General features: G+C 38.4%; 4 non-coding genes across 4 annotated transcripts; 2 read left to right on the top strand and 2 right to left on the bottom strand.

The window, feature by feature from the left end:
• Window positions 1–3,692: 3,692 nt before the first annotated feature.
• On the bottom strand, window positions 3,693–3,765 carry Trnam-cau (transfer RNA methionine (anticodon CAU)). The gene has a single exon. It is a non-coding gene; the product is annotated as a tRNA-Met (tRNA).
• A 7,713-nt stretch (window positions 3,766–11,478) lies between these two features.
• Trnaf-gaa (transfer RNA phenylalanine (anticodon GAA)) lies at window positions 11,479–11,551 on the bottom strand. The gene has a single exon. It is a non-coding gene; the product is annotated as a tRNA-Phe (tRNA).
• Window positions 11,552–12,004: 453 nt separating this feature from the next.
• On the top strand, window positions 12,005–12,076 carry Trnae-cuc (transfer RNA glutamic acid (anticodon CUC)). The gene has a single exon. It is a non-coding gene; the product is annotated as a tRNA-Glu (tRNA).
• A 3,017-nt stretch (window positions 12,077–15,093) lies between these two features.
• On the top strand, window positions 15,094–15,175 carry Trnal-aag (transfer RNA leucine (anticodon AAG)). Its single transcript has one exon. It is a non-coding gene; the product is annotated as a tRNA-Leu (tRNA).
• Window positions 15,176–20,603: the final 5,428 nt, after the last annotated feature.

Here is a 20,603-nt window from a genome sequence, read left to right as displayed (position 1 = left end):
TGCCCAAGGCGAGAGGTATTGTCTACAAGATGAATTTCATTGTGTGTGATTCCTGAGGGGACTACTGGAAATAATACAAATGTAACGGATTGCAGTAAGATAGTTACAAGGAATATGAAAAGAAAACAATAACATTTAAAATGCTAATTAATTATTGACTGAAAATAATTATTGACTGATTCAAGATATTCTTGTTGTTTACAAGATACCATACTATGGGGCTGGAGATGTGGCTCAGCGGTAGTGCGCTCGCCTGGCATGCGTGCGGCCCGGGTTCGATCCTCAGCACCACATACCAACAAAGATGTTGTGTCTGCCGAGAACTAAAAAATAAATATTAAAAATTCTCTCTCTCTCTCCTCTCTCACTCTCTCTAAAAAAAAAAAAAAAAAAAAAAAAAAAAAAAAAAAAGATACCATACTAGGTGCTGGAAATTTGGGCTGGGAAAAACAGACTCAGAAATGACTCTAGTGGAATTAACAATCTAGGAGAGTGTGTGAGAAATAGAAAAAAATGGTATTAAAGAAATAAAAAGACAAGGCAACTTTATAAAGTTTCTATGAAGAAAATAGAACAGGTTGAGGTAGTGTGATGGGAGGTCAGTGAGTGAGGATTGGAATAGTGTATTAGTCTTCTAGGGCTGCCTGAACAAATTACTACAAACTGGAAAGCTTATAACAACAGAGGCTGATAGTCAAAAATGAAGGTATTGGCAGGGTTGTGCTCCCTCTGCAGGTTCTAGGGAAGAATCCTTTATTGGTTACTGAACATCCTTAATGCTTCTTGTGGCAGCACAAAGTCAGTCTGCGCTTGTCTTCAGGTTACTGACTTTCTTCCCTCTGTGTGTCTGTCTTCACATGGTCTTCTTGTAAGGACAATATTTAGGAGCTGTACTAGTCTACCATGACCTAATTTTAACTTATGTAATCATATCTGTAAATACATCACTTCCAAATAAGGCCGCACAGTAAGGTCTCGAAAGCCAGGAATTTTTTTTTCCCCAAGCCAAACTGTATGCAGCTTTATGAAAAATGCTTTTCACAAAATTATGGAATTTCAGGCAGGATATGGGCAGATAATTGGTAACAGTATACAACAATTTTTAAATTCTCTTCTTGGATGGGCTATCAAAATCAGAAAGCTACGATAAAATCCAGTCGTTTGGCATCACCCTTCTGTAGCTGGTCTGTTTTGGTATCTCCATTTTCAGCAGGTTATTTCCATCCTTGCCTGCATCAGCTTTCCCTGTTTCCCCTTTGGGTACCTTCTCCCCTTGTTTGTGGGACCTTTTTAGGAGGGATGCGGCAGCGCAAGTTTGGTAGGGTCATTCTTGTCTCTTCTTCAACTACATCAGGCATTCTTTTTATTTTATTTTATTTCAGTTGCAGATGAACACAATAACTTTATTTTATTTATTTATTTTTATGTGGTGCTGAGAATCAAACCCAGTGTCTCATGCATGCTAGGCAAGCACTGTACCACTGAGCTACAACACCAGCCTACATCCAGCATTTTTGAAGAACATTATTTAATTAGGTATAGATGGAAAAACTAGGACTAGATTATATAAGGAGGTCATGGCAAGGCAATTTCATGTATGTAAAAAATATAAGAATTGCTGGGAAAATTGAATATCCAGTTTTTATCTATTTGTCCACTCTTTTTTTTTTCCCCCAGTGAAATAAGTTGCATGGTAAAATGCTGCCCAAGAAGGAACTGAAATCAGAGGAACTTGGGGACAAAACAGCTTGTCCTTTGAGTGGAGAATGATAACCAATACATTACATATCAAAGACAATTGTAGAGCCAGGCGCAGGAAGCTGAGGCAGGAGGATTCCAAATTCAAATCCAGCCTCAGCAAAAGCAAGGCACTAAGCAACTCAGTGAAACCCTGTCTCTAAATAAAATACAAAATAGGGCTGAGGATGTGGCTCAGTGATTGAGAACCACTGAGTTCAATCCCTAATAACACCCCCTCCCCCCAAAAAAGATAACTATAGAATACCCACCAGAACTAGGGAAACAAACAAAAAGAAGAAAGTTGAGACTTTATTTCTTTGATCACATAAATCCAGTCCAATGGTCTGGATTTATAGAAGTAGATGCATACTCAACTATAGCAGCAACTTTATTTCTTTCTCCCTGTCTCCCTGCCCCAGAATTGTTCTTTATTTGCTCATTATAACTACTCAGGCAGCCTTGGGTGACTTTCCAATGTGGTTTCATGAAAGCATTATAGCCAGAGATGCCTCCATGCCTTTCTCCCCAGTTTTATGATTTCTTGTCTTTGGCCAGTCTTCAGACATATCTTTCTTACAAAGCAACATTTTAAGGTCTTTAGAAAATAAAAAATGTACAAGATAAACCTTTTATATGAGGGAGGGCACAGGCCTGCAAGGAAATAGATATGTGTGTACAAACCATTACAATATAGTGAAGTGCAACAATATGGGGCAGATCTTTGAAGAATATCAAGGCATAGATATGTAGGGAAGAACTACCCACTAAGATAACCAAGAAGACTCAGTGGAGAAAAGGTGAAGAGAAACAAAAACTGATGGATGGGGTGCAAAGACAGGATAGTCAATGGTATTGTAGAAAGGTTAACCAGGTTGAAGTCTGAAATGCATATATTGGGCTTATTGATTTGAAGGCCAGTATCGATTGTGTTGAAGGTAGTTCAGTTAAGTAATGGGGGAAGAAAGCCAGAAAATTCTAATCTGAAGAGTTAATGGGCAGTGAGGAATTGGAAACTGGACAGAGTGTGGTGCCTCAGCATATACCAAATGATCTCCATCCAGGAGCACCTGTACTTGGCCAAGCAATCCTCCACAAAGTACAGGGTGAAGGAAATACTGAAGACCTAGCTCCTATCCCAACAAGTTCTGAATTCATCTACTTTTTTCTTGCTTTCTGTTCCATGATGATATTCCCCAGGGTTACAGAGCCACTCTTTAAATACACTGCATTGAAAACTGAGTTGGCCAGATATAAGTCTTTTATTTCATTCTTTCTTTTTTTGCCCCAAGATGGTGAATATGCAAACTCTTGAATTATTTGGAATCTTCCTTTGAACTTAGTTCCCAAAGGAAAATTCAAATCAAGTGTCAAATTTCTTCTGCCATCCTGCCAGCACACTGAAAGATAAAGATATTTTATTCCTTTTAAATGCATTACATTTCTTAAAGTCTGGTCTCTACCACAAAATGTTTTCATTCATTCATTCCTTTTTTTTTTTCCTTTTTTTTTTTCTCTTTCTGCAAAAAGAGTTCTTTCACTGGAAATGAATCAGTGGCCACTCTATCATCCCCAACCTTTTTTATTTTATAGACTTATTATTTTTATTGGTGCATTATGATTATACTTAATAGTAAGATTCATTGTGGTATATATGTACATGCTCACAACATAATTTGGTCAATTTCAGTCCCCAGTACCTCCTTCCTGGCTTCCTGTACTCTTCTGATTTCCCTTCTATTTCCATAAAACTCATGTTTGCCCCTAGCTTCTATTTTTGTGAAAATAAGCAGGAAACTTGAGACTTTGGCTTACTCCACTCAACACCACGTTCTCCAGTTTTTTGCAAATAACAATTTCATTCTTCTTTACTGAACATTGTGTATAGTTTATCCAATTTTCTATTTTCATTTCTTGAATACAACGAAGCAGGACTGCGCTTAGTAAAAGTAAGCTGCCCCCTCTGAGGTTCGAACTCAGGACCTTCAGATTATGAGACTGACGCGCTGCCTACTGCGCTAAGGAGGCAGATAGGAACGCATCCTCATCATATTCTTTTTTTTCTTTTTTCTTTCTTCCTTCTTTTTTTTTTTTTTCCCCCTTTATGCTAGCAAGAGCCACAACCCCACGGCCCCTCATCATATACTTTTAACCTATACAGATGAAGAAATTCGCTATTGATCCTGCTGTTTTTCACCCCCTCACTTGAAACTGATAGCCGCCTATTCTCATGTCAGGTGAGAAATTTCCCGCTCAAAAGACTGTATATTTTTCTCTATGGAAGAGGAAACCTGTCTGCTTCCTTCCTCATTATCTCTCTCTCCTATACTGGATCCTTCCCACTGGGAAACATTCAAGTGTTTGCTATCTTAAACAACAAACATTTCCTTTGACTACCAGTTACCGCTCTATCTCATTTATTCCCTCACAAGTCAAATTTGTAAAGTAGTCTGTCCTAATTTTAAGAAAACACCACCCCAAGTTTCATTGACTTTTTAACTGAAACTTCCTGTGTCTCTCAGGAAGTCCACAAGAGTTCTTACACATTTGGGACTTCATAGTTTAAAGGATACAGTGTTGTTGATGCAGATTCTTAGGAATCTGCTAGCGAGTAAGAGCGGTAGTAATAAGAGCAGGAAGAGGTGAAAAGCTTGATTTACTTGCTTCCTGGGTTTGCCAAGAGATCGCTCTGGTTTAGCACTCAAATTCCCATCTTCTAGGGTATCTATCCAGGGAATTTGAAAAGTCTACTTTTTCAGTTTTCAGCATAAAGGTAGAAAAAAATTCTTGTGATAATTGGTCTCTCCCTACCCTGACCCAGGGAAAGCAACACTGACTTTTAATATAAAATGGGTATGGTTTAGCTTATCTGTCCTCTGTTAGTTGTTGCCTTTGTTTTTCCCTTGGTCACTGATAATGACAACTTTAATTTTCCGGTCACAATAATGGGCCATTCAGTGTTGCATTACTCCCTGTCATGTGACTTAAATGTGAGACTTCAGTGTTTGTACTAGTAAGCGTGAGCAGTTAGGGTTCATTTATACCTGTGTCTGTGGATAAACTATTGTGCTAGCTTCTATCAAGATGGTGCTGGTTTAATTTCTTACACATTCTGTAAGAGTTTCATAAAATGAAAATTAGAACAATTATCATGTAAATGCCAGCATGACCAACACATCTTTGAAAAAGTCTAAATGATTGTCTCATTTTAATAATAGATGGAAGGACACATACAACTGGACTTGTGGAATAGATCACCCAAACAGAGCATACTGCACAATATGCAAGAAAGAGTATGGATGTGAAAATGCATAGGGAGAGTAAAATTCACAGGATGAGACAGGCAAGAACTTTGGAATTAACCAAAGGTTTCTTCATCTTTCAAAATAATCAATGCTCAATTGAAAATGGCATTAGTCAACATACAAGGAAAGAACATACTTCTTTTTTTTTTTTAATGGTTTCTTTATACTCATTTTGTGATTCAAAAGTTTCAAGCCATGGGTGAAAAGAAAATTTTAACAACCATTTGTTGATCCCTTGCAGTGTACAGCTAATTATGTCAGATGACCTTGCTCTCTACAACATATCAATTGATGTAAAATTAGGCCAACAACAAGAACAAAATGTTTCTCCTAGTTCTCACTTTGATTTAGAACATGGCCTTGAAAATTATCTTCCTGATTTGTATGAACATTTAATGAAATAACAGGGCCTGGGGATGTGGCTCAAGCGGTAGCGCGCTCTCCTGGTATGCGTGCGGCCCGGGTTCGATCCTCAGCACCACATACCAACAAAGATGTTGTGTCCGCCGAGAACTAAAAAATAAATATCAAAAATTCTCTCTCTCAAAAAAAAAAAATGAAATAACAGAAAACAATGGATATCTTGGTCAAATACAAGCTCATCTATTTGAGTATTTGGCAGACAGTGCAAATGCAAATTTTGGCAAATTCCATTTAGACAAGAAACTTCTTACCAAAGAAGATGAAAAGATTGACATGCTAAATGTCCTGTACACAATATTGCTAAAAACAATTGTTATATGCTAACTTATGATATTGAGACTTTCCAGATTTATTGAGGTGTAGAATCACTTTTTAATTTTTTAAAATTATTTTTATTTTTAGCTTTTTCAAAATATGCAGAGGAACTTAGATGTTTGACCCTATGGAAATGGAAGAAGATAGTCTCTATAAACATGTGTCTGCAACATGGCTATCATTGTTTCCAGTCATAACAAAGATGTTAAACTACTGGCTTGCTGTAAAATCATATTTTCAATGTGTGTGGCAAGAGAAATGTCCTCCTCTGATATGGAAACACTTTGAGGGTGAGAATAGAAAGGACTATAGTAAATCTTAAATTTATACTTTCATGTTTGATGTCAAAGAACAAAATTTCCAAAAATTTAGTTTAAAAATTGAATTGTCTTCCTGAATTGACAAATTGGTGGCATCCCATCTATGAAACAGAAAGGTGCTCCAAAGAATTAATCAGGAGGTAGACTTCATAGGCATAGAAAGCTGAAGAAAGTAGAAACAAGGAATAAAAAGTGCATTAGTCATTTCAATTTTTATGTTAAAGCAGAGAACATTCCTTATTATGCTAGCTTAGGTAGACTGGTCATCTTTCTATTGTTGCTACAAATTTCCAATGTTTTGTTCATTTGTTTGCTTGCTTGTTTAACTGGATCTTTGTAAAGCTGAGTTTGATTACTTAGCCCAAGTGACTCCAGTATGATTTGGTCTGTCTGTTGGGGCAGGGATTAGCTTATTTCCAAATACTCACTTCCCATACATTTTATTTAGTAGTATATGTCATATAGATTGTGACAAAAACACACATTGGAGAAAAAAAAAAGATTTTTTTTTCTTTTTTGAAATAAGGCTGTTTCAGAATAACAAAAACAAAACAAACTAAGAAACAAACAAACAAACAAACAAAAAACAGGGCAGACAGGTTAAACAAGACATATTTATTCGGAATCCAGGTTTTATTTTACAAGTTCAAATCTGTGCTTTAAAACTACAGTCCCTAAGAAAGAGTGGTTTAACTTATGATGACATTCAATACTCAATGTTCTCTGTAGTATTTAAATATTATAGGGCATTTTAGACATGAGAATAATATGATGAGAACCTGGTTGTTAAACAGCTGGTCTACCAAAAGTGAATTTGTAGATACAAAGTGGATGTATATTTTGGAGGAGTCTAAAAACCTGAACTTGCTGGTAAACAAAATCCTGAATATTTAATGCTTAAACATTTTTTTGAGAAGATATTTAGCTTGATTTTATCATACAAGGAATCTGAGTTTTATGGGCTTGATAAGAGCAGAACTGCAAGTCAGAATGAATTTTACCTTTTCAGCTTTAACACTACATTTTAAAAAAAAAAAGGCCTGGTCTAACTGTTGCAAGCAGTTCACAGTAATGATATTGGAAAAAAGGAAACAGGAAGGAAGGGTAAAGATATCCTACTGAATCATGTACCTCTAAAACATGTATCTGTTTTTTTTCTTTTTTTTTTCTTAAGTGACATATGAACACAATATCTTTATTTCGTTGATTTATATTTATGTGGTCTGAGGATTGAACCCAGTGCCTCACACAAGTCTGAGAGGCAAGGGCTCTGCCCCTGAGCCACAACCCCAGGTGTTTTTTTTTTTTTTTTTTTAACTAAATATAGGTAACATGTGCATAAGTAGCTATTGCATTTATGTTCTTTTGCATTGTTATTGTATTATTTAACATTCTTCTTTGTATTTGTTTTTCGTACATATTTTAAGGGTTTTCTTACGTATCTTGAGAGTCCAAAAAAGAGAGAGAGAGAGAAGGGGTGGGGGTTGGAAGGAAAATCAGAATTTTGGGGTCCCACTGTAGAACTAACAGCGTTACAGACTGAATTTTAACGAGATCTTCAGGTGATTTCCTGTACACAATGATTTTTAGAAGCACGCTCAACATGCCCCCTTATTAAATTTACTGCCTTTTCTCCTCCTTTTTTTTTTTTTCCGCAAAGATTCCGAGGACAATATTCATTAATTCATTCTCATTTCTGCCAGTGGTTTCTGCATCTCTTCAGCCGGGCCCAGCTTGCAGCCGCAGTCTCCAGGATCTTTGTGCCGCCTCACTCCCCCGCCGGGCGCGGTGGCGCGCGCCTGTAATCCCAGTTTCCCGGGAGGCTGAGGTCGGTGGATCGTGGGTGCCCGGGGGTTCGGGGCTGCGGCGCTTTGTGGAGCGGGCGTCCGCACCGGACCCGGCACCAACATGGTGCTCCCGGGGGAGCCCAGGGGTACCAGGTTGTCTAAGGAGGGGGGACCCGGCCCAGGCCGGACACGGAGCAGGTCAAACTCCCCGTGTTGGGCGGCGGTGGGACCGCGCCTGTGAGCAATGCCTGCAATTCCGCCCAGGACATCCCAAGAGACCCGATCTCTTTTCTTCTCTTTTATTTCTTGTTTCAATTTTTCTTTTTAAAAATCCCTAACGTATTAGATGAATTCTAGATAGGGAAGAGGGGTGGGAGGGAAAGGGGGGGGATTAGCAAGGATGGTGGAATGTGATGGACATCATTATACAAAGTACATATATGAAGACTTGATTTGGGTGTCAACATACTTTATATACAAACAGAGATATGAAAAATTGTGGCATATATGTGTAATAAGAATTGTAATGCAAAAAAGTACATGTATAAAGTCATAAATTGGCATGAACATACTTTATATACAGAGATATGAAAAATTGTGGCATATATGTGTAATAAGAATTGTAATGCATTCCACTGCTGTCGTGTATTTACAAAAAATAAAATAAATAAAAGATAAAAAAATAAAATAAAATAAAGATAAAAATCCCCAACGTGATGTTTGCATACGCAGGGCCACGTGACTTCATGATTAAGGACGTGTGGGTACTACTCTAATTAGGCTCCATCTCCAGATTTTGCATGTACTACATCTATCAGAATGGTTAAAATAAAAATAGTTTCAATACTAAATACTGATGAGGCTGAATACATTTTGGTGGAAATATGAAATGGTATATCTACTCTAGGAAACCGGGGGCAGTTTCTTAAAAAAATTAAACACGCAAGTACCATACCACCCAATAACTGCATTTCTGGGCGTTTATTCTGGAGAAATGAAAATTTATGTTTACACAAAGGCTGTACACAAATGTTTATGGAAGCATTATTCATGATAGTAAAAAACTGAAAACAACCCAAATGTCCTTCAGTGAAACTGTAAATTCATACTGTAAAATGCTACTAAACAATAAAAAGGAATGAAACAGTAATGACTCAATAACCTGCATGAATCTCTGGAGAATAAGGGTGAATGAAACAACAACAACAACAACAATTTCAATAGGTTATATGTATATGCTCTAGTTTGGGAGTATTTTGTCACTCAAAAGTTCATGTGTTGGAAGATTGGTCTCTAGTGTGATAATGTTGGGAGGTGGTGGAACCTCCAAGAGTGGAGCCTAATCATGAACTGAAATTGATTTCCGTGTTTGAGTTTGTCGGTATGAACTCAACTAGTATGTGTAACTATAAAGCTCTAATTAAAAAATTGCACACACAAACAAAAAAAAAGTGGAGCCTAAGCAAAGTAATTAGGTCATTGGAGGCCTTGCCCTGACAAGAGATTGTTACTTCTCATGGGACCTGGGTTATCCAGTGATGTTTTATAGAAGAATCAGATTGGCCCCTGATCTTGCAAAGTCTCTGACTTCCTGTCTCCTCAAGTAAGATTTCCCTCATCATGTTCTCTTTATGATGCCATCTGTCATGATGTGATCTAGCCAAGGAGACCCTCACCAGAGGTAGAACAAGATGGGGATGGCCAATCTAGGATTTTTAGATTGCAGAACTGTGAGCTAAATAAACTTATTTTATGATAAGGGATCTTAGTCTCTGGTGTTTCATTATAGCAATGGAAAATTAACAAATATGATATGAGTGTATTTACATAACATTCTTAAATGGCAAAATTATCAAAATAAAAAAAAAGATTAGTGGTTGTTAAAGATGTAGGCCTCATGAGGCAGGAGAGAAATGAATGTGGCTGTAAAAGAGCAACAGGAGGGATTTTTGTGATTATGCTAATGTTCTATACCTTGACTTTATCAATATTAAGATGCAAATGTTCTGTATCTTGCCTTTATCAATATCAATATCCTGATAGTCATATTGTTCTATAGTTTTGCAAGGTGTTACCATGGGGAGCAACTAGGTGGAAGGAACATGTTATGTCACTGTATTATTTCTCATAACAGCATGCAAATTTATAGTTATCTTAAAAATTTTAAATTTAATTTAAAAAATGAAAGTGAGGACCCTGAGAAGCAATCATTTCTAAAAAGTCCTAGAAAGGAATGGGGGAACTGAAATGGAGTCCAAGAAAATATGTAGATAAATGAGAGAGAAGAGATTAATCTCAAGGTCTAAATTGCTTCATGAAGGAATGGTTGTCAATAGGTTTGCCTTCTGTGCAAATTAAGTGTAAGGAAAATGAGCAAACAAACAAAAAGCCCATACATTTGAAAGTAGGAAGTTGGTGGTAATGATCTCCTGGGAATGAGAGACAGACCTCAGCTAAAGCAATTGATAAGGCAAGAAGTGGATTAAAACACTGTTCTTGGAATAAGTTTGGAGGGTGGATGGAAGGAAAGCGTGTGGAGAGGATACATGAGGCAAGACCGGAGAGCCTGTGTTTCGCTTTTGTTTAAAGACAAAGATTTAGCCATTCTGTAGTGAAAAGACCCCCGATTCCCTGTCCAAGGAGAATCACACGAAACACTGGCTGCAAAAAGCAAGAGGGATTTATTGGGGGACACAGGCGCCTGCGGGTGCCCAGCAGAACCTCAGCCGGAGCTTTGGTGAGCTGGCACACCGGGCTTGGGGATACAGAGATTTTTATAGGGAAAAGGGGCAGTTTTCATGCACGATAAACAATAGGTTTCTTATTGGTTAATTTTAAACCCAGCATATAGATTACCTAAAGGGCAAAGTTGTTTTTCACTGTATGTTACTAAAAAAGAACCACATAAAAGCTACATATTTGCACTCTGGTCCTCCTGTTCCTGCTCATTCAGGCATGCCTAGGGACCTGGTCCTTTGTCCTTTCCCAACCGGTTACACCTAACTAATTATCTGAAAAATACCTCTGGTGCCTGCGTAGGTTTGTGACATGCCTTGGTGGTTTTGCAACTAGGCCTGATGTTGTTGGGCTGGGGTCTTTCAGTAGTTTGAAGTGAGACAGGTAAGGTCAAGAGAGATCAAATGTAATTAATATCCCTCATGTTAAACTTCTCTCTTCCATATCTCTTTGGACTACCGGTGCCTTTGTGTTAGAAGCTGTCAGAATAAACTTAAAAGGGGAGAAAATGTTTGTCAAGTTCTTTGGAGCATCTGAAATTGGCTTATAGATGTTGAGATAACTCCATGGAAATAAAGAAGACGTAGAATTGGTGCAAAAAGAATGTAGAATAAGTGAATCAGAGCTCAAATCAAAAAAATACAATAAACATAAAGATGGACCAATGCATTTCCTTCAGCACATTTGTCACGTTTCTTTCTATCTAGTAAGGTGTAGGAGCCTACGCCTTAGCTTCTCCTATTGAATCATTTTAAGAAGAATTTTGCCCTTTACTTTGGTTCAAGGGAGTATTCCTATATTTGTGGAAAGGTCAATATTCAATTATAATGTTTAAAGAAAAGTAACGGGCGGCTTTGCCGAAACCCGGGATCGAACCAGGGACCTTTAGATCTTCAGTCTAACGCTCTCCCAACTGAGCTATTTCGGCTCCGCCCACAAAGCCTCAAAATAAAATATAATAACTTTAATCACTATGTCTTTGCTAACAGAAATATGTTTAAGAAGCACCATGACAGACATTCTGAGGGAGCCTAAGATAAATTTAAAAACGGGTTCTGTTTTGGAACGGCTGTTTTGCGAGGAGACAACTTCAAAGTATTGTCATAAGAACTGCTGTAGAGATAGTTAAATGCTACAATTTATTCCCGGTTCAATGCACGCATCAAAGTGCAGGAAGCCTAACTGTTGAGCTATACGCCTTCTGAATTAAGTCTTCGGTGGTGCCACACTTTTGCACAATCCAGATTTTATCGGTTGTTGTGGGATTTGAAATTAGTGAGAAGGAAAAATTGTTCTAGTATCCTGGGGGAAAAAAACCCTAGAACTATGCATGTGTAGGGTTCTCTCTTCACATAAGAATTTTGGGAGGCTGCCACCATCTTCCCTGGTGGTCTAGTGGTTAGGATTCGGCGCTCTCACCGCCGCGGCCCGGGTTCGATTCCCGGTCAGGGAAGCCTGGTGTTTTTCTTCTCACTCAGGGTAAAGAAATGTCTCATGACAGTAAACGTAACTTGTATGTTAACCATACGTTATCCTTTTAGGCATTTTCTACCTGGAAACACTATTTAGGTGTCACATTTCAAAATGTCAAAAATCAATGATTTAAAAACTTTTGGTAACTATACTTTTTTTTTTTTAAACTAGTTCAATTGAATGGCTTACTGAGAAATTTCGGAGATAATTGAATTAACTGGAGAAATTGAGATTAACGTAATACGTAGAAAAGACAGTATGAAGACAATAGAGAATAAATGGGAAGTCATTCCTCTGAGGTTTGATTTAGAACTTGCTATATTTACTACTGAGGGCATCAAGTTTAAAGCTGGAATTCCTCTACGTGTATGGCAATTGTTGACAAGGTCTCCTCCATGTACATAAGTGGGTCTTAGACATTTTCCCGGGTTGTTCGACCCAGGGGAGTTGATTTTAAATTTTAAAGAGAGGACCCATCAGAGTTCTCTGTTCAATTCCCAAGACTCTGTGAGTGGTTCCAAATTTCATGTTCTAACCAACAAGCCAAAGAAGTTGGGCTGAATCTGTCGGACGTTTGACCGAAACAGGGCCAGCGAGAGGGAGGCCGTCCTTGTATCCTGGAGAGCACACCCTCAGTGGGTAGAGGTGGTACTAAGATTCTCTCCAGGGACCAGGAAGAGGGATACTTACATCTCACTTAACTTGTTCAGGTTCGGTGTGCCGCCTGCCTTTAGTCTTTCCTGGGGTGCGCTCTTGGGCTCTTGCGCTCTTGGGCTCCAGGTTTCTCCGACTCTTGGTGTCAAAGATCAGCCGCAGCTCCCAGGCGCCCCCTACCGCCCACCGCCTATAAGAGGGGTCGGTGGAAATTGTGGGAGAAGTCTTCCGTTCCCTTCTTTTTTTTCCTGTCTTTTCATCCTTAGCTCATCCAGGAATGAAGTCTTTCCTCCCTCCAGGAGGAGCCTGGAGGAGGGGAAGAAGGGTTCCAAGGGTTCTCTGGTTGCAGGTCCAATCTGGCCCTGCCCGAGGCACCCCAAAGTGTTTTTCTTTAATTAGGTTTCTAGGTACTCTTGTTTTCATTCCCTACCCCACTCCTCAATGCATTCGTAAATTCCTCCATGTAGACCTTTCCAGATCTACACTAATTTGACTCTCTGAGGTGTGTGACCCCAGCTTTCTCAATCACGACACGTGAAATTACATAATCAGTATTACCTGTTAGTTCTGTGGGTCCTCTAACTGAAATAAAACCAGCAAAAAAGGCATCTTGTAGGTGTCAGTGTTTTTCCTGAATACCCAATATTGAGGCAAACGGAATGAGCCAATGGATTCCTGATGTCCACTGGTTTATGTACTTTTTCCTCAAATTATTTTATGTTTTTCTCCTTTTAGTTTATCATGCAAAAAATGCAAACACTCAGACAGAAAATGAGGGCCTGGATTGATGCCTTTGATGGAGCAAGATGATGAAGAATTGAATCAATCAACACCTAGATGGAGGGTACTCTTGCTCTGTGTTCCTGAAGGTTAAAGTTGTCAAGGTGGTCAATCTCCCTTAAGTTATGGTCATCTTGCCCTTAAAGATCTAAAAGTGGTAAAAGAGTACATAGTGATGAGCATAATAGTGGCAAGGAGACTACAGTTGTTGTAAGGGAGGAACACAGAGATAGAAGAATTCATGTAGAAAGCTCAGATTTACACACCAGGTGAGAAAAGAGGCTCTCTTGGCTTGCTTGGAATATATAGAAGGACAGAGGAAAGTGAGACTTTAGGGAGGAAGAAGAATAGGGGTTAACTATGTTGCTTCTGCTTTCTTGGGAATCCTTTTTCTTAGTCATTATCTCAGTTTCTCTAGGATATAGATTTGATAATTTCTAAAAGTTGTATAACTACAGATGTGAGATATTACTGAATCAGAAAACTTAAGGAGAAGATCTGTATCTCATAAAGCAGTGAGATATTTCTAGATGCTGAACTTAAAGACTATACCGATGTGGCCACAAGCCAAGGTATGCCAATTACCAACAGAAGCTGAAGAGGCAAGAATGATGATTTTTCTCCTCTAGTCTCCTCAGGGAGCTGGACTCTGCCTATGCCTTGATTTTAGTTGGAGGTACGGATTGGATTTCTGGCCTCCAGAACTGTGAGAGAACAACTTACTGTTGTTCTAAGGCACACAGTTTGTGGTAGTTTGTTACAGTCACTTTGGGAGACAAATACCGAGGCACCATGCAGTAAATTCCAGATGAGCAATTCTTGAGTATAGTTCTCATTGAGATCTTGGATAAAAATCCAAGTTCTTTGGATCTTGGTTCAAATCCCACAGCTTCTGGATCTTGGTTCCAATCCCACAGCTGCCAAGGTTTTTTCCCTCCTTCTGCCCAATATTGGCTTTCTTGGAGATAAATGGAAAAACAAACAGAAAATTCAACGTTGCTTAACTTCCTTTATTGAGATTTTATTTGTCATAATTCGCATAATGTGTTTTTATTTTAGAACTTCCTTGACAGAGTCAAAACTTTTGGGTTGAGAGTCACCCATGCCATCTACATTAAGAAGAGAAACACGGGGTCGACTTTGTCGAAGTATTGCTTTATGGCGGCAACCTCTTATCATTTCCAAATGAACCACCCTTTTGCCTTGGGGTATTTAAGTGGAGACCACGCGCCGCTAGATCTTTGCCTCTCAGTTTCTTAGCGTTCTCTGGTTCAAACCCACTACCAGCCTCTGCAGAGTCTAGTCCGACGTCACCTTTCATTGCTACAAGCAACCCATAGTGTTTCTTGGATGCTTATGTTAGTGACAAAGGCGTGAGCATCTTGGATCCGCTGGTTTCCTCTTGCACTACTCTCAGCTGTATAGAAGCAAAGCGTGGTCGGGCAGGTAGGTGGCTGAAGGCCAGTTTCTCTGTTGATATTGGAAGCAACACCTAAGAAAGGGGCACAGAGAAAAGACCTAATTTTGTAATAGGAAAATTAGAAAGAGAACACGTATGCAAACGGTAGCGTGGCCGAGCGGTCTAAGGCGCTGGATTAAGGCTCCAGTCTCTTCGGGGGCGTGGGTTCGAATCCCACCGCTGCCAAGTTTTTTCTCTTTCCTCTCTTTTCTGTTCATTAAAGGTATGTGTAAACAAAAACGGTCTTTGCCGCCAGGTTATGCAAGGGCCACTCATGATGTCCACAGAACCATCTTCTTCCGTTTCTGAGAAGCCAATGTAATTTAAGTGCTGTGGGATATAATTAATGAGTGACTATGGGATGTATATCTAGCTCGATGCATGAGAACTATCAATTATGAATGAACATCAGGTACTTTACATCCTGATCCCCAAGTTTCATCTGATTGTGGATTAGGAGAATCCCACCAAAAAAAAAAGGACAATGATCACTCTTCTAGAAGAGAAGATACATTGAAAGAGGATTCCAAGCTACTAGACTTCCAGTGACTTGGGGAGATACAAAATCATTCACAATATCACCAATAGCTGTTGGCTCAAATAGGGTTAAAATGTACTCCAGAAAACTTAGTTACTGCTTTGATTGTTAAACTCACACAAAACTGTAAACACTTTGGTCTTAAAAATAATGTTGTTCTATTGTTACACCCCAGCTATGGAAGTTCAGTAAGTCAAACTCCTTAACTTCTAAAACCCATTATAATATCTGGGGGGTTTGCTTCACTGAAATTGTTATATACTTACAGAAATATCTCATGCTACCCATTGTTTTCTTAACAGGCTAACTGTATTCTTACCATCCCTACAAGATTTAATAAGCCACCACCCTGCATAATGTATTCATAAAAGGGCTAATTCTCTTGATAAAAACTGTGATGATTCAGTGAGCCTTCTCTCTAAGGCAAAATTTGACGCTTTTACATTTTCCTTAGTGGGTATACCTGGACTAGCTGTTGGGGCTTACAGAACCATTATAAAACTGAACTGTGCTATGGTAAATAATATTAATCATACCTCTATGGCAATTAATATGCTTCATGAAGAACCAAAACAACATTGTCAAACCATACTTGACCATTGGGCTACAATTGATTATTTGCTATTATTACATCATAAAGGATGTTCAGGAGTTTAATAATGTGTTGCTTTAACTTAGGTGATAACAATAATTCTATTTTAAGAAGTTAGATTACTTTAATGATGTCATTGATAAGGTCCGACAAGATGATGGAGGTTTAGACTTATTGGATTGGCTAACTTCATGGTTACCCAACTTAGGTCAAACAATTATTCATAGGTGGATGTTTACTAATACTGAGATTGTTATGTTGTGCTTGCTGTTGTCAATGCCTACCCTATTTTTTTGCTTCCACCAGCATTAAGAACAAAACAAATATTATTCATTGAAAGGCCTTAAAAAAGGGGCTTTGTGTTTGGGATTGGGGTCCCTGATAACTTCATTGCTGTGGCATGCTAGGGGCTATAATTTCTGTGTAAAGGCATAGGATGCCCAGTTGCTATGGTAATGCCCTCCATGCTAGAGTCTTATCAGTTTCGACCTTAATCTTAGGCACATAACTCCTGGGAATAAAAGAACTTGCTTGTTTGATAACTACAATGATTAACAAAGCCCCAGAGCTCCTAGAGCTGCTCGCCTAACAGTAACTTTGGACAATGGCCCTTCTTGAGAACTGCACAAATCTCCTAACATTACATATTGTAACTGTAAAACGTAACTGCAGTATAAGCAACATTGCTGATACTCTAAACAATAATATGGTTATGGTACTAATGACCTAATATAACCTATTGGTATAAATAAACATGGCCGGTTGGACAAAGAGGCACTCTGCCACCTTCCCTGTTTCTACACCTTGTCTGTGTCTCTGTCTCCTCTTTATTATTATTCTTTACACCAGGCAACTCTGCTCGTGTGACTTCTGGGTATGTCATCTGCTCTGAGGAGTTTCTCTGCATACATCGTGAGTCCTCATTCTCCAGGGCTTAGCTTGGAAATTGTTTCATGTTGGAAGCCTTCCCTGATCTTGTCCTCTTCCTCTATCAGTTCCAGATTTACAATTAGGTAGGATAAAGAGAGGAAGGGAACAGCACAGAGGGACCTTGTCTTTATGGGATTTAGAGTTTTGCAGGGTTTTCATGGGGTTCACAAGAATTAGATAATTTCTTGTCCAAATACGGTGTAATCTGTACTTTAAAAATGAGATAGCTTTCTACGTGTAGGCTTTGAGTGATGTTCCACATTTTTTTTTTAAAGAGAGAGTGAGAGATATATATAGAGAATTTTTAATATTTATTTTTTAGTTCTCAGCGGACACAACATCTTTGTTGGTAGGTGGTGCTGAGGATCGAACCCGGGCCGCACGCATGCCAGGCGAGCGCACTACCGCTTGAGCCACATCCCCAGCCCCAACGTTCCACATTTAAGAGAATGAAGAGGTTAGAGAATAATGCCTTTAATGATATCATTGATAAGGTGATGATGGAGATTTATACTTATTGGATTGGCTAACTTCTTGGTTACTCAACTTTACTTAGATCAAACAATTATTCATGGGTGGGGTTTACTAATATTGAGATTTTTATGTTGTGCTTGCTGTTATCAATGCCCACCCTATTTTAATAATAATAAACTTCTATCTATTATTGACATTGTAGTTATCAATAATAGATGGAAGGTTAATCACCAAATGATTCCCAGTGATTACTGTTGAGAGACAATTTTCCAGGGGTCTCTCTGTTTCTGCATATACTGTGAATGAGTCTCTACTGTTTTTACTCATCAACAACCAGTTTTCTGATTCTCCATGCACACCAAGTGGGTATTCAACAATTCAATTCAATTCTGACACTCCTGGGAGTTAGTGCAGGCCCTACAGGTTAAAGGCTGTCCTCTACTTCAGACACCAGTGGTTAAGTCTCAGTTATCTTGTACTTCTGACTAACTGGTTATAAATTGGGGTTACCCATGACTCCCTCTTTAGGTTTGATAACTTGCTGGGACAGACTTCAGAACTCAGGAACACACTTTTTATTTTATTTATCAGTCTATTATAATGGATTCAACTCAGGAAAAGCCAAGAGGAAGAGATGCCAAAGTGTGTGTAGATACTCAAGAGATTCCATGCCCTCTCTGAGTGAGGCGTTTTCCCAGAACCTCAATTCCTTCATCAACCTGGAAACTCTTTGAACCCTGTCATTTAGTGATTATGAAGGCTTCATCACCATAGCCATTGATGGACTATTAAGTTTAGTTCCTCTTACTCCCTGGGGAGGTGAGCATTAGGAGTGAGAGTTCCATACTTCTAATCAAGATTTGGTCTTTCTGGTAATCAGCCCTTGAAGTTATCTAGAGGTCCACTGAGCATCATCTCATTAGAACAAAAGAGGCTCCTATCACTTAGGAAATTCAGCATGATGGAGAATTCTAGGGGAGAGTTCTCCAAAGAAAAATCACAATAATTTACACACTTGACAATTTAGAAAGGAGCATTTAGGAATTTCACAGTTCTTTTGGAGAATTAGAGAGTAATATGCAATAGTGATATAAAGCTAATAAGATGAAATACAAGGCAATTAATGAATCCAACATAATCCAATACACACACACACACACACATATAGTATAGTATATGTTTTTGTATAAAAAGTACATTGCATTGAGAGGATGGAAGATAGCTTGGGGTCAGGAATTGGAGACAATATACCACAGATTGATTAACTACCATTGTTTTGAACTATATTTCAAAGAAATTTTTAAAGAACAACCTTTGAAAACAGAGATAGCATCTCATCTGAAGGGAAAACTAGGCATGCTCGCTCAGTTCCTTAACCTCAAGAGTTTCTCTCTTGAACTGCTATTTATTCTGCATGCAGACACCTACATGGGCCCATCTGATTAACTCTGTGGGAACTGCTTCTTAAGGAATCTGTTAGAAGGCTGATAAATTTTGATCCTATCATTGCTGGGTCTCTGACTCAGGAATCTTTTGTGTTTTACCAGAAACCATGAAACAGTGGTTGTCTATTTTGAAATAAGTATAGTAAAATATCAGATTGTCCATAGTTCTTGATAGTTACATGTCAATAGGTAGAGAAAAGGAGACAAAGAGTACTGTTTACATTTTACTCTGATATTTAGATTATTATCACATGTGTACGTTGCCATTCAAATTTAAGAATTGCAATGCTTTGAAAGGATAGATGTAGGGTGCTTCGAGCACACAGTAGGCCTCAGCTAAAATAATATATTTTGTTAGGAACCGTCCATAGGTTGCATGTGGGTCACCATGCATGGAAGCCTAGTGGATGGAGACATCTGGTGTCTGGGGATGACCAGCGAACATTTTCTCTGGTCAATTGCTCAGGGACAATGTGAATCTCTCTCTCTCTCTCTCTCTTTTTTTTATTGGTTGTTCAAAACATTACAAAGCTCTTGACATATCATATTTCATACATTAGATTCAAGTGGGTTATGAACTCCCATTTTTACCCCAAATACAGATGACAATGTGAATCTCTATCCCACTCTGCTGTGGCCCACAGAGCACGTGAGATAGGTATGACCTGCCAAGATGTCAATCAACCTGCTTACTGCAAGATTTTATTAACCAAGACCCCGCCCTTGAAACCTTATCCCTGCCTTAGATGTATCCCCTTAAATAAACCACAGGAGCCATTCTTTCTTTGTTTAGTTCCAGAGCCCATGTGGACTAGATCTATCAGGGGCTTCACCTTTTGTAAATTTATTTCTGAATATTTGTGTTTGGTTATTCACTGATTATTTGAGACTTTAAGTTTTAGGGTGGCTTAGATTCCCCTAAGCAGGAAAAAGAACCCCCCAATGAGATGCTTGCCATAGACCCAGACAATATTTCTATTGCTATTTCTTTGTTTATGTTTCTAGACACTTTTTTTTTTCCTATTTTGCAATTTGAGAATTGTCTTCTGGTACTACTAGCAACTGGTTTCCATATTCCACACTTTCAATACAATGTATTTTTTTCATACTAAAACATATACTATATGTATTCATATATATGTATATGTATTCATATATATATATAACAAATTGGATTACATTTGATTCATTAATTGCCTTGTATTTCATCTTATTAGTTTTATTTCACTATTACATACTACTCCCTAATTCTCCAAAAGAACTGTGAAATTCCTAAATGCTCCTTTCTAAATGGTCAGGTATATAAGTTATTGTGATTTTTCTCTGGAGAACTTTCCCCCAAAATTCTCCATCATGCTGAGGTCTAGACTGGTTCCTGGGTATCTAGAATCAGGGGCTTACTTTGCCTCCTTCTTAAGGTCTACTGTAAAGTTTATATAAACCACAGGAAGCATTCTTTCTTTGTCTAGTTCTAGAGCCCGTGTAGACTAGATCTATCAGGAGTTTCATCTTTTGTAAATTTATTTCTGAATTTGTGTTTTGTTATTCATTAATTATTTGAGACTTTAAGTTTTAGGGTGGCTTAGATTTGGATGAATTTTATGATAAAATATAATTGTGATGTAATTTTTGAGA

Source organism: Urocitellus parryii, chromosome 8, assembly GCF_045843805.1.
Source record: "Urocitellus parryii isolate mUroPar1 chromosome 8, mUroPar1.hap1, whole genome shotgun sequence".
Classification (NCBI taxonomy): Eukaryota; Metazoa; Chordata; class Mammalia; order Rodentia; family Sciuridae; genus Urocitellus; species Urocitellus parryii.
This window is presented reverse-complemented; position numbering and strand designations above follow the sequence as displayed.